Source organism: Alexandromys fortis, unplaced genomic scaffold, assembly GCF_014885135.2.
Source record: "Alexandromys fortis isolate MF-2015 unplaced genomic scaffold, M_Fortis_MF-2015_v1.1 scaffold_42, whole genome shotgun sequence".
Classification (NCBI taxonomy): domain Eukaryota; kingdom Metazoa; phylum Chordata; class Mammalia; order Rodentia; family Cricetidae; genus Alexandromys; species Alexandromys fortis.
Genome location: NW_026067934.1, coordinates 3016521 through 3031034, shown reverse-complemented (window position 1 = coordinate 3031034; position 14514 = coordinate 3016521).

Sequence of the window (14514 nt, the reverse complement as noted above, 5' to 3'; positions counted from 1 at the left end):
TAAACTTTGGCAGGCAGAGAAATCCTAAAACCAATGCCCAAAGTGTAGTTCATAGAAGAGCAAACCCATTGTATTGAGTTTCACAAAAGGTGAAAATACTTCCCCTAGAAATAGGAGATTTTTTTGAAGAAAATAAATCTTACTAAAAAATTATGTATTTTATTAAAAATTGAGGATATCATGTGCAAGCATCATAAAAATTAATGTATAGACACACATATTTTTAAATGGACAAACAATTCAAACAAATACTTCAATAGACAAAATGTGTGCATGGTTAATAGAAAAAATGCATATGGAGAGATTCTTGATATCATGAGCCATGGAAAAATAAGATTGTGGAGATGATGTTTTAAATCAATCTGTCTATGGTGAGGCATTCTTGTTATCCTAGCGCTGGAAAGACTGAAGCAAGTGGAGCATGCTTTTGAGATCAGCTTAGAGTACATAGCAAAGCACAGACTAACTTTGATTTATAATAAGAGCCTTCTATACAAACAAAGAAAAATAAAATATAAACAAATAATTAAATAAAAACAAAATGATAATCTTTGTTTTAGAATGTATAGAAGAGATAGCTTTGAATATTCTCTTCACAAAAGGGAAAACATTTGAGGATACAGATATACTAATTGACCTGATTCAATCATAACAAGTGTGTGTATATAATTAGCATATTACCTGTAGTTTATTATGTACATTTATTATTTTTCAGTTAATAAAAATTCAAAACCTACAGCATCACTATACTAATGTATAACAGTAGAAAGGTAGTTTCCTATTTTCTGTTGCTGGGGTGGGTGAAGTCATATGAGAACACTGAAAGTGAAACAAGTACAGCAGAGCTTTCAGTGTGTCATGTGTTTGTCATTTTGATTTTAGCAATGCTATTTAGGCTGAACACATATGTCAAAACCAACTAGAACTTAGATTTAATGAGTTTAATAAATTTAAATTGTGCTTCAACAAAGCTGTTAAAAATGAAACTAATAGTTACAACCTGTACATAGTGTTTCTAGTCTCCTGAGTAATTATCGATGAGAATTATTTCAGGTTGGATTTGTTTCTTGTAACGGAACACATCAGAATATCCCCAAGGTTGCATTGCTTTTGTTGTTGTTCAAAAAGAACAGGACTCACATTGAACATTCCTGGGACTCAGTTGCATCCTCTCATTCTGAGCAGACACCGAAGTAATTTAATATTGATTAATTTACTCACAACAGGTATCTATCATGTACCTTAACCCACCACCATACATATTCAATAGTCATTTCCAGAATTGTCTGACTATAAAGAATTATCTGTTGCATTATTTAAAACCAGTCTTACCTCAGTATCCTCAGTAAATCCTTCACACCTTTGTAAAATAATATTTGCAACTATCTGCTGTTACTTCATAAATCAGTACCCATATCTCAGCCTTGACTAAGAACAGACCAAAATCGAAATTAGTTACTTGATGACTAATTTTTTGTTATATGTAATTTTACTATGTTAAAGTTAAAACCTTCCTTTTTATTTAGACAGAAAAGTGGACATAATGTGGGATTCCCTCTGAATGCTATGAACCCTCTCTCTCCATCTCTGTTCAGACTTTCCACCTGGCTTTACTCTGTTAAACCATTGGTCAAAAGCAGCTTTTTTATTAACCAATGGCAATAAAACATATTCACAGCATTCAGAGAATTAGAGTTACAATATTTAGTCCATTTAAACTTGGCAAATTAAGAAAAATACTCTATTATCTATCCTGTCTTCATGAGTCTAAAGTTTTATGTCTAGTTTACCCTTTATCATAACTAAGAAAAACTATAATAATAACTATCTAGTCTTCAATTCAATTAAAGACTCCAGAAGGATATAATATTACCTAAGTTAACAGGAAGTGCATTGTAAGCAACTTCCAAACCACAAGAATTGACAGAGACATCTTTTTGCCTGGACAGTCACCCAAAATTCTTCTGTAACATTGGGGCATCCATATTAAGTTTACAGGCCCATAGTATCCAGCAGACTTTTCTGTGAAGAAGAAAATGTGAAAGACTGTTTTGCCTCTAGGCATTTTGTCAATAAAGTTTCTGTATCATGCAGATTGTCTAACAGACTTTTTCATGAAGCAGGAACTCTGAAGGACTGACCCACTTTCTTTAGACAACTTCAGCAATCATTTTCTGTGTTTCCTGCATATCCAGTTCATACAGAATACCATCAAGCAGTCCAGGCAAGAGCAGTTTCTTACCTAAATGACTAGCAAACTGCATAAGGAGACTCTTTTATGTCTATCTTCCTCTTGAAGTAGATTAGTGCTGCCAGGAGCAGATGTGTCTCACTGTCATGAAAAATCCTAAGTTTTTACAACATTTAAATGTCATATTCTGTTAGTCTTTGAAAGGTTTGAAGAATACCTATCCAATCTTAAACATATCTCTGTACATCTAGAAAACATAACTAACATGTCTACAAGCTGCTTGACTATATATAATAGATGATTATCTCTTAACCTGTATTTTTAAATTATACATTACATGTTTAAATGAGCTACAAAAACACAGTACCTTAATCAAGAGCAGAAATATACATATAACAAAACTGACCTTAAATTTATATCAATAAACCAAGATCCAAATTTATCTCTATAATGTAATCCCTGTTATGATGCATTTATCTCTATAATGTAGTCCTTGTTAAATGTAAACTCATATTGATGAGCAATACTTGGGAATTTGGGCATAGTTTTCTCCAAACTGCTTCCTGCTTTCTTGGGCAAATTAATTTTGGGATTTGCAGAGACCTTTCAGGGGATCGTGGTCTATCAAACCACATCCACAGGTTCTCATCCTCTTTGAGATTAAAGCAGAACTTCTTTTCCAAAGCAACATATTCTTAGAGTCAAATTTTGAAGTCAAAATACCTTTAAAATATATGTTGGTTTGGCTTATCAGCCTGAACAACAAAATGTCTCTCTGTACTTAGCTCATTCATGGTCAAAATTTTAAATAAAACAAAATAATATACATAATCCCAGCCTCTCTGTGTATGTGCCATCTTTACGTGACTTATTTTTCTTACTTTTTCTACAAGTTTGATATTTATTTTATTATCTTTGCTCCTTTAACTTATGACTGTCTGTACTTTTTTTTGGTTTTTAAAGACAGGGTTTCTCTGTAGTTTCAGAGACTATCCTGCAACTAGCTCTGATAGACCAGGCTGGTCTCAAACTCACAGAGATCCGCCTGCCTCTGCCTCCGGAGTGCTGGGATTAAAGGCGTGTGCCACCACCGCCCGGCTATTTTGATATCTTAAGATATTTTGAATATCTTAAGAGTAGATGGTCAAAATAGAATGCACTGCTATAATTTAGCTTTTTCATATCCTTGATAGCTAATAATATTGAATATTTCTCTTTTATGAATTAATTAACTAATTAATTCTTCTCTCATTTATCACACCCAGAACACAGTGTCCCTTCCCTCCCTGCCTCCCAGCCCACCTACCCTGCTTCTTTGTCTTCCTGATCCACTTCTCTGTTTCCTTTCAAAAAAAAGAGCAAGCCTCCCTGGGATGTCAAGAAAACATGGCATAACAAGTTACAATAAGACTAGGTACATTCCCGCATATCAAGACTTGATGATGCAACACAGTAAAAGGAAAAGTGTCACCAAGACTGGCAGAAGAGTCAGAGGCAGCCTATGCTCCCACTGTTAGGTGTCCCACGAGAATACACAACCATAACATAGAAGTAGAGGACCTAGGTCATAACCATACAGTCTCTGTAAGCCCCTATGTAAGCAGGGTTAGTTGATTTTGTGGACTGTGCTCTTCTGGTATTCTTTACCCCTCTGGCTCCTACAATCCTTTCTTCTCTTCATCAGGATTCACCAAGCTCTGCCTAATATTTGGCTACGGGTCTTTGTATCTGCTCCTATCAGTTACTGGATGAAACACTCTGATGATGATGATACTAGACTTTGATATACAAATAGAGCAGAATATCATTAGGAATGATTTCAAGGATTTTTTTTTGCCAGTCCTGTTAGTCTCTGGGCTTTCCAGTCCCTGATTCCTGGCCCTCCAGTCAGTGTCATGTGTGGGCTCCCCATTGTGGCAGGGTTCTCAAGCTGGACCAGTTATTTGTTGCCCTCTCCCAGAATCTCTTCCCCATCTTTACCTCAGCATGCCTTTCAGGCCAGAAAAATTAAAGGTAGAAGAGTCTGTGGATGGGATGGTGATCTTATCTCTCCACTGGAGGCTTTCCCTGGTTATAGAAGATGACTGGTTCGAGCTCATTATCTCCCATTAAAAGGAGTCTACACTAGGGCAACCTTCAAAGATTTCAGGGCGTTTCCACTGCACTTGGTTTCTATCTCACTTTCAAGACGCCCCCAAATTCCAGTCATTTCTTACTACAAGCCGTAACATTGTACAGTAATTGCTCAGCCATCTTTTCATGAATGACTTAACAGAACCAAGGGATCTGGTAACGGCTAAACCAAAGGCAAGGCTTTTTGGTGTTATTGCTTTGTGAATAAAGTGGCTGTCCTTTGCTGTAGATTTTTACTGTAGCTAACTCTCTTTCTGTTACATATTTTGAAATTAATTTCCTATTTCAAGATAGTTTCCCACTGTCAGTTCTTCGTTCCTTTCACCTAGGTAAGCACAGAGATCTGCCTTCTTGCAATTATCTTTATCAACAGGTCAGTACTTAGGCTCCAGGCATAGGGCATTCATAGTCATGTTCTGGTACATAGATATGTAAGGACAAATGGGCAACATGAAACTCTCTCTAAGAGAGAACAGCAAAATAATTTTTTAAATGAAAAGTAGTTCTTCGATCTTGTTTTATTTTTGAGTAAAGGCTTCGATAGATGNTCAAACCTATGTACATTTATCCAACATATTTCTGCCTGAATTTGTTTTTATTGTATATCTATAATTATTTTCTGACCAGGAGTACTTCAGAATGGTAAGAAGTATGTTTGCAACAGCCCTGGATGTGTCTCCACCTCTCTCAGACTTTAAATAAAGTGGAGGTACCTTACTGCAGCTCTGGGACCACTGGGTAGGAACCATACTCACCACCTCAACTCTGGTAAACAGTTGACCCATGCTCCCACCAAGCAACTTGTTGCATACTGCCCACAAAACCCGTTCAAGTGCTCAGACTCCTGAAAGAGCCAGAGTTCCTGCTCACAGCATTAACAAGAAAGTCACCATTTTGAAACCACATGATTTTTTTTTTTTTTTGCTGTTAATTCTGAATCGGGAAGACCTCTCTTAAAGGAGCACATAACCCCCCCCCAAATATTACCTACTAAGAAGCAAAATTCTGCTCTTTTAGGTTTTACATGAATGTATTTGCCCAAATTGTGCTGCTAATCTGTTGGCAGAGGCTGCTCATCATTCATTTCCCAGCTGCTCAGACCTTTAATAGACACATAGAAACTGTATTAATTGCAATACTGTTTGGCCAATAGTTTAGGCACATTTCTAGCTACCTCTTACATATTAAATTAATCCATTTCTATTATTTTATATTTTACCACAGGTAACTTTGAGTAGATATTTTTCTCTTCCAGTAGCTACATGGCATCCCTTGACTCTACATCTCTGTTCAGATTCTTTTCCTGGCTTTACTCTGTTAAGCCATTGGCTGAAAGCAGCTTCCCTATTAACTAATGACAGTAAAACATATTTACAGCATACAGAGAGGAATACCATATCACTGACCCATTTTTATACAAATAAATATCAGACAAATGTGTAAAAATGATGTATTTTAAAGGCATGTCATACCACTCACTCAAAAGTTTACTTCATATCTTCAAATTAATGTCAATGGCTCATCATGTTCCAAATGCATACGACCTTGAAGGTAAGTTCTAATTCCTGAGTGTTATCCCTTAAAAGCAAGTGGTTAGTGGCAAGACAACTAGATTGAACATCCTTGAAATTTAGTTTCATCTTGTCATCTTGGTAATATTTACTACACATTATTTTATTTCACAGATATTTATCAAATACTTTCCTGGGCCAGAATGATAATGTGCTCTAGAGATGATATGTTGAACAAGTGTTGACATTATAATTTCTATTCATGGTAAGGTATATGAATGTTAACTACATTCACAGAAACAGAATAAGTACATAGTAGCTCTTGGATTTTAAAGTTATATCTGGGGAAGTGACACAACAGAGACATATTCTTTGTTATGGATGTTTCAAACTGAGATATTTGTTTTAGCCCAGACAGGGAAAGACTTCCTTAGTCAGTTCAGCTTGATCTGTTATTTTAAAAATGAACTCAAATTAACCTAGAAAAGATGAAGCACAATCAGAATTGTGGCAAAAGCAACTGTTTGATGGAGCCTGATCCAGGAATTAGAGATCTAAACATGTACAGAAAACACATCCCTTCCGAGACCACCTCATACCAACTGGTCTTCCTGAGAAACATGGAATGAAGTGCAATTCTCTATGGCCCAGAAGAACAGATAAGCATCTATACCCCCATGTAACTCCATAGAACAAATCCTGGCACTTCCCTCTGCCTGTGCTAGTATTTGAGATAAATTATAGTAGGTATTTATCAGGCATTCAACACTGAGGTTATTACAAAGACCAATACCAAATATTCTGGCTAATTCATGGGGCTACCTGCTTACCTTAAAAGTAGAAACAAAAAAACACACTTTGAATAAAACTGCATCTGTATATAAATATAACTGATTTTCCATGATTTCATATATTATGCTGAGTCTCTTCAGTGATGGCTAAATCCATCATGGGTAAGCATTGTATTTTCCTTCATTTTTTCATACCTAATAAAAATCTACAAAAGTCAATAAACTCTTGCTAAGTCAATAATTCTTCTATGTCATTGAAGAAAGTTGTTAATTTTTCAATCCTTACTGGGAAATACACCAAAACTATATTACTCTCTTTTAGAAAAACACTTCCTGTGCCAAGAAGTTGGAAGTAATTTTAGTCTGTTTTTCGGAGGCATCTAATGATAAAATCTGCAATTATGATCATTTCCACAAAATACTAAATGATTAATAAGTTTAATGATATTAAACTGCTTTTAGTAGATTTCTAATGGCATCAGAATCAGGATATAAACTGAAACAAGTGGTCATAATCACTAACAATGAAAACATGTGGCTTTACATTATATATATGCTAAGTCAAGTACAAAATTTCTTCAAACAAGTATATTTAGGAATAATACAAGTGAAAATACAGATATAAATCCAAAGTATAATGTTCATGCTTGAGACTATATAAATAACTTGGAACTCTGTGACAAATTTGTCTTACTTAACCAAAATTAACACCTAACTACTCATTTTTAAAGTGTGTCTTTCAGATTACCCAACAGATTTTTATCTGTTGCAATTCATCAACTAACTTATCTTTAGAAATACTTGCACTGAGAATTAGAACAATATAATATTTTCTCCTCAAATATCTGCTAAGATAGGCAGAAACAAATATAACATCCTTGCTCTTGTTTTTGCTTTAGGTTTTGAGTAAACAGTTCAGTATAATTTTGTATATTCACACTGCAGGGCAGACAACCTACATCAAACTGTGTATGTGCATATATGTATGTGTGTTTTGTCTATGCCCATGTTCATCTGGGTGTGTGTTTAGGTGGAATCCGGAGGTGACTGTTGGATGTCTTCCTTGATTGCTCTTCATTGTATTGAGACAAATCTTCCCATTAAACATGGAACTGTAGGATTTGGCAAGTTCAGATGGCCAATGACTTCAGGAATCTGTCTGTTTCCTCCTCCTTGCACCAGGATTACAAATGTGCACTACGATTTCTGTCTTTTATGTGGATGCTTGGGATTTAAGTTCTTATTGTCATGCTTGTTTCATAGGCACTTTACTGGCTTAATGATTACCTCTCAGGCTCCCTCTAAAATGCTCTTCATTTTTCAAGATTTAAAACTTATTGAATATTTTGTTGTCCACTCTCTGTCTCTCTAGCTTCTGTAAACTACTATTTTATTTTTTACACCTTTATATGACTTTCTCTAGATACTGCATATAAATAGATTTCTTCAGTGATTGTCTTTGAATAAATAGTGTTTTAAGATCCCACTACTCTGACCATTTTGGGCAGTACTTTAACTTTCAATTCTGTATGAATAATTTAATTCTTGCTCCTTCTATGATACAGGATTTAAACTGAATACTGCTGACAAAATCATGATTTTGTGTTTTCTTTCTGAACAAAGATGACCAAGGAACTGCGAAATGGCTAATGAGCAATACAAGTTAACCTTATTGAGTGTCCTGTTAAAAGAACCAATGACATTTTTAGTGACCTCTAACATTTTGTCCTTTCTCACTTTTACCTATCCTAACTTTTGATTTGAACAAAGACATGCTGAGTGGGAGAAGAGCCACCTCATTACCTTTTAACTCATTAGGTGTTAAAAGGACAAAGAGAAGGTGCTCTCTGTATAATGGCAATGTGAAGATATTAGACCTCACCTATATACCTCTGAATTTTTACATAGAAATAAGAAAACCCAAATTCAACACAATTTCTTACTGATGTTTCACTTTCTTCAGACAAAATCTTCTGAAATCAACTCCTCACATATGTAAAATCATTACTTTCAGGCAAATAAAGAAAGGATGGATGGCCCCTGATTTAAAATTGTGTGAATAGGATGTTTTGCCATTTTGAAAGTGTGAAAGCAAAATGCACCCAGGAAACAGTGCTTCAAGTCTTAAATTTGGTTATCTTCTCAGGCTGTCTCTTTGTGGTAAGATATATTTACAGCAATGGAATCAAGCCACGGTTTGCAGTCTGGCATGGATTCAAGTGATAGTTAGTTGATGCCCTATGGTGAATTGCACTGCTGAACTACAGTGTTCAATAGGTAAAGGGTACTCAATATATTTCCTAATTATATATTTCAACTTATGTCATGTTTATGGGTTCTAGTTCATAAATTAAGAAACATATGCATAATCTTGTCACCATTCACAGACAGCTGAAAGTGTACTAAATCCCTGTTCAGTTATATATTACATAAAAACAAAGATAGGCAATAACATGTTGTTTGTGTCATTGAGTTTCAGTTTTTCTTTTCCTTTTACACTTGAATGGAAGACAAAATCAGAAAACTCCATTTATACTATTTTTTTTCAAAGAAGGCAAAATAAATTGCAATAGAGTATTGGTGAAGACTGGCCAGGAGGTGTGGCTTTAGATGTCAATTTTCTTCTCCAGAAAAGGAAACACAAAAAGGCTATAGCGGCATTATGCAATTCCACAACTGCTGATGCTTTTAAAATTCAAATAAAATTAATAATTGTTTGGAATTATTTACATGATAATGCCAGGCATTATTCTAGGCATAGAAGAGGAAATGGAAATAGCTGAATAATAACCTGGAGAAATGTAACCAATCATCTACACAAAGATTTTTAGATAAAGAAAATTCAAGTTGGGCCTGTAGAGGTGGCTCAAAGGATCAGAGGAAATGGATTCATTCCTAACACCCATGCAGTGGTTTTCAACTGTCTGTAACAAATACCTTTTCTGGTCTTGTGAGTACTGCATACATGTAGTTCACAGAAACACATGCATACAAAACACCCATACATGTTTAAAAGAAAAAAAAATCAAAGGAAAATTATGTTATTTGTTAAGCTATTTAAACTCATTTCATACATGGCATTTAATAAATTTCTTAGTTTGCAATATGGCTTAGATTTAATAGACCTTTCTGTTTGCTTCTCTTTCCTTTAGATTTTTTGAGAAAATCTTATATAACCCAGGCTTGCCTAGAATTCACAGTGAAGTCAAAGTTTACTGTGAACTTCCAACTTGTCTACCTTCATCTTCCTATGTCTGAGATTACAGGTTTGCTTCAGCACACCTGAGTAATTTAGTAGGCTGTCAATGGCTATTTATGAATGAAATAATGAGGTTGGAAACAAATTGCTCCAGGTGAGCAAAGAGAGAACAGTTAATATCACCTTATTGGTAAAAGATTACTGATAATTTGAATTTGGAAATGTAAGACATTGATTATTAAAGCCCTTTTTACTTGGGAGAAAGTGTTGGAAATCCTTGAAAGACATTTTAGAGATGAGCAAAGTGTCAAATATGCTTTAATACAAATGCTACACTGCATGATACTAAGTACTCTACTGAACAGGGGATCAAGAGTTACTGGAGAATGAAGACTCAAGTAATGAAAAGATTGCAACTCCTTCTCAAGAAGTGTATATGTTATTTTTTTTAAGGATATAAATAGAATTTGTATTTTAATAGAAGATTGACTTCATCATCCTTTGGTTAACAACATTGTCTTGAGGAGTAGCATTCTGCTCTGGGAACTTCTTCAGCTCATAGCCTTTAAGATACCAACCCACTTGGGGTATGATTTCATGTACTATAAATGTAGATATAAAAATGTGGGGGCCTCTTGGCTGCTTGATTTGGCTCCAGTTCCCAGCTTATGCAGAGGACTGCTGACCACTGCTTTTTCTGTGAGTCTATTCCTAAATAAATAAACCTTTATTATATTCTATTCTGGACTAGTGTGGGACTTTTTTAAATTATAAATTGCAACTGCTTGGCACCCAATGTAGGGCCCAAGTGCACACCATTACAGGGATCCATACAGAAGAAGGTCTGTAGCCTTCTTAATTCCCCATCCATGGTCAGAAATGAATTACCGAGAGCTTTAGCTACATATTCTGTTATTACCTCTTAAAAATCAGTACATACTCAATACCAAATGGATACAAAGAATGTAAATTGAAACCTATAGGTATGAAAAATTTAAAATAAATTAAGCAAGCAATAGTTCTTATGGCATTGATTCACCATTTGTTAGGGAGATGGTAAAGACAAGGGCTTTAAGCAATAAGGTTACTCCACATGATTGGCTTAATTATTCTCAGTGTTTCTTGAAGATTGACTGAAGCTGCAGTGGAAATGCTATTGGAGAGAGGAGGCTAAAGCCTTAGAACAGCAACGAAGAGTCAAAGGATGTGGCCACTTAAGATCAAATTCTTGACAAGGGCTTTTATTCTAATCCACAGAGCCAGGCTATTTACAATAAACACATCTTGTCCCTATGCTATTCAGCAGCCTTAAATGCTTGGGACATGATTCAAGAATAGGAAGAAGAATTGAGTCATATACTAAGGTTAAAAAAGGCCCACAATAACCCTTTAGTGAGGTTTTCAAAGATTAACCAACGCTGTACAAATAGGGGTAACAGATCCAGAAATTAGATGAGTACTTATTGAATTTTTGGCTTTTTGAAAATGCCAACTTAAAATTCAAAAAGATACTTGGGCCTTTGAAGTTCAGATAAGCACCAGTGGTGGAATTAATCCTGCCTACAGTAAATGTTGAGTTATTTGACTATAATACTGAGGAGAAGCACTATCCAAAGATATGAAGACACATAAAAATGTCAAATGTTTTAACTGTGGTGGAAAAGATCATCTGAGAAGTAATTGTAGACAAGCCATTCCTCTGGGAATGACAAAATAGAAGGTTTCAAACTTCTGGATTATGCAGAAGATGTAGCAAAGGTCAATATTGGACCAATGAATGTAGATAAACAAGAGACAAACAAGGCAACTTGTTATAATAGGAAAACTCCTTGGGGGTCTTTTTCAGGTCCCCAGGTCAAACCTTGTCTAGTATTCACAGTCACTGTGAGGTACATGTCTACCTAGGAAAATTAAAATATCCAGTACCTGTTGTAAAAATCCATACTATTCTGGATGATGGAATAAACATGCAGGATGAATCAAATATTCCAATAGAAAATAGGAAGCATATATTTTGGCAGAATTCTATAAATGTTAAAGACCAAAGCTAAGAGTACAAATAAATGTCATTGTAATTGAAAGATTACTGGACATAGGTGCAGATGTGACTATTATTACTCCAGAATCTTTGCATCTGATTTTGCCTTTTCTGGGGGCAGATATTCAATTCCTAGGAATTGGGACCAAAGCATGAGATGGGTTGAATGCATAGGGCAAGAAGGACGGATAAAAAGGCTGAGGCCATATACGGCTAATACAACAGTGAATCTATGGGATCGATCTGTTGCAGCAATGGAATACCAGACTAACATTCCTACAGTCTCAGAAATGAACATAAACCAACTCATGTTTCTGGGAAGAATACTATAAGGTACTATAAAAATTAGTCACCAGCCATTCAGGCTGTACAAAAACACCAAACAACTAACAAACCTTCAGAGGTACCAATGGCCCTACCTTTTAAATGGTTAACAGAGGAATGAGTATGGGTTTAACAATGGCTTTTAACATAAGAGAAATTGGAGGGTTTAGAACAACTGGTAAGGAACAATTAGATGCTCACCATATTGAAGAATCAACTAGCCCTTGGAATTCTCCCATATTTGTTGTTAAAAAGAAATCTGTCAAATGGAGAATGATAACATATCTAAGAGCTGTCAATATAGTAATTTAACCAATGGACCCTCTACAATCTGGAATTCGTGTGCCTTCCCTATTACCTAAAGGATAGCCCCTTGTAGTTATTGGTTAAAAGGTTGTCTCTTCATTATACCTTTACAAGAAAAAAACATAGAATGATTTATCTTTACAGTGTTTTCATATAATAATTTTTAGCCTGCTCAGCTATATCAATCAAGAGTCCTTTCTCAAAGAATGTTAAACAACCCCACTCTGTAGCAATATTTTGTAAGTCAGCTATTGGAAATAATACATAAGCAATTTCCTAAATCTATAGTTTACTATTACATGGATGATATTTTGCTATCTGATTCAAACATAGATACTTTAGAAAGAATGTTTGAAGGAGTAAAAAAAAAATTTTTTTGCCTAAATGGGGATTAAAATTGCTCCTGGAAAAATATAAGGAGGAGATTCTATCAATTGCCTAGGTTATAAAATATGTTTACAGAAAATTAGAATACAAAAAGCACAAATTAGGAGAGGTCAATTGTGAGCTTTCAAAGTTTGCTAGGAGACATTTTCAACCTATGAAACACTTCTGGTATAACACCAATCTAATAATTCATTTAAATAAACCCTTAAATGGTAACAAAGGCTCAAATAATCCCAGGGAATTAACAGCTGAATTTGAGAACTGACAGGAGGCTCATGTGGATTGAGTAGATTTGAATCTTAATGGCATTCTAGTCATATTATCATCCAAAATTTCCCCTACAGAAATTTTAATGCAGAGGAAATATATTATCTTAGAATGTATCTTTTTACCATACAAACTGAGGGAAAAAAACTTATGTAGAAAAGGTCTCTGGATTAATTATAATAGAAAACTGAGACTTCATCAATTATCAGGTATAGATTCAGCAGAGATTATAATGCCTTTTACTAGTTATGAACTTGAAAATTTATTGGAAGACAACGAACCTTGGCAAAAAACTTGTGCTAATATTTTAGTAGAGATTCGTAACAGATATCCCCAAAACGATAGTAGTAACCTTACAAAGATTGGTAATTGGATTGTTCTACACATTATATGTGACACACCAATAACTGGAACCCATAAATTCAATACTGGTGCAAATATATCAACAAAAGCAAGTTACAAATCAGAAGATTTAAATAAAGTAGAGCAAAATCCCTTATTATTCTGTCCAAAAGTCAGAATTATATTCTATTCTGATGGTACTACAGGATATTGAAGAAACTCTCAATATACTTACTGATTCTCCATATGCAGAAAGAGTTGTCTTGTAAAGTAAAATCACTGATTTTCTATCAGTTGATACAGAATTGACTTTATTATCCATTCAGGTTCAGAATATAATCAGGAATAGGTTTTGTTCCATATACATAACACACATTCAATCCCACACAGGTTTTCCAGGCCCTCTAGCACAAGTTAAGGAAGAAATTGATTGATTATTGGCAGGAAGTGTGCTGAAGGCCTCAGATTTTCATTAAAAACATGTCAATTCAAAGGTTTAAAAAAGGAATGTCTTATTATATGGCAACAATATAAGAACAATATAAGAAGCTAAGAAGATGTTCTCCTTTTCTTTGTATAATCAAATACCACTACCTGCAGGATTAAGCCAAAGGGTACCCAAAGGAATGAGATATGGCAGATGGATGTGTTCCACTTTACAGAATTTGGAAAATTAAAGTATGTACACTACACCATTGACTCCTAATCAGGTTTTCACCACTGCTTTGAGTTTGGAAAAGGCTGATTCAGTAATCGTGGACTAACTAGAAGTTATGCCTATCATGGGTGTACCTGCATAAATAAAGATAGACAATCATCTTGCATATGTCTCTAAGAAAATAAAACAGTTTTTTTCATTATTATACTATAAAGCATATTAAAAGTATACCAAAAATCCTACAGGTCAAACAGTTACATTAAGATCAATTTGAACTATAAAGTAAACACTAAACAAACATAAGGCCATGGAAAATACACCCAGAAATTAATGGCATAATACTTTATTAACCTTGAATTTTCTTTCT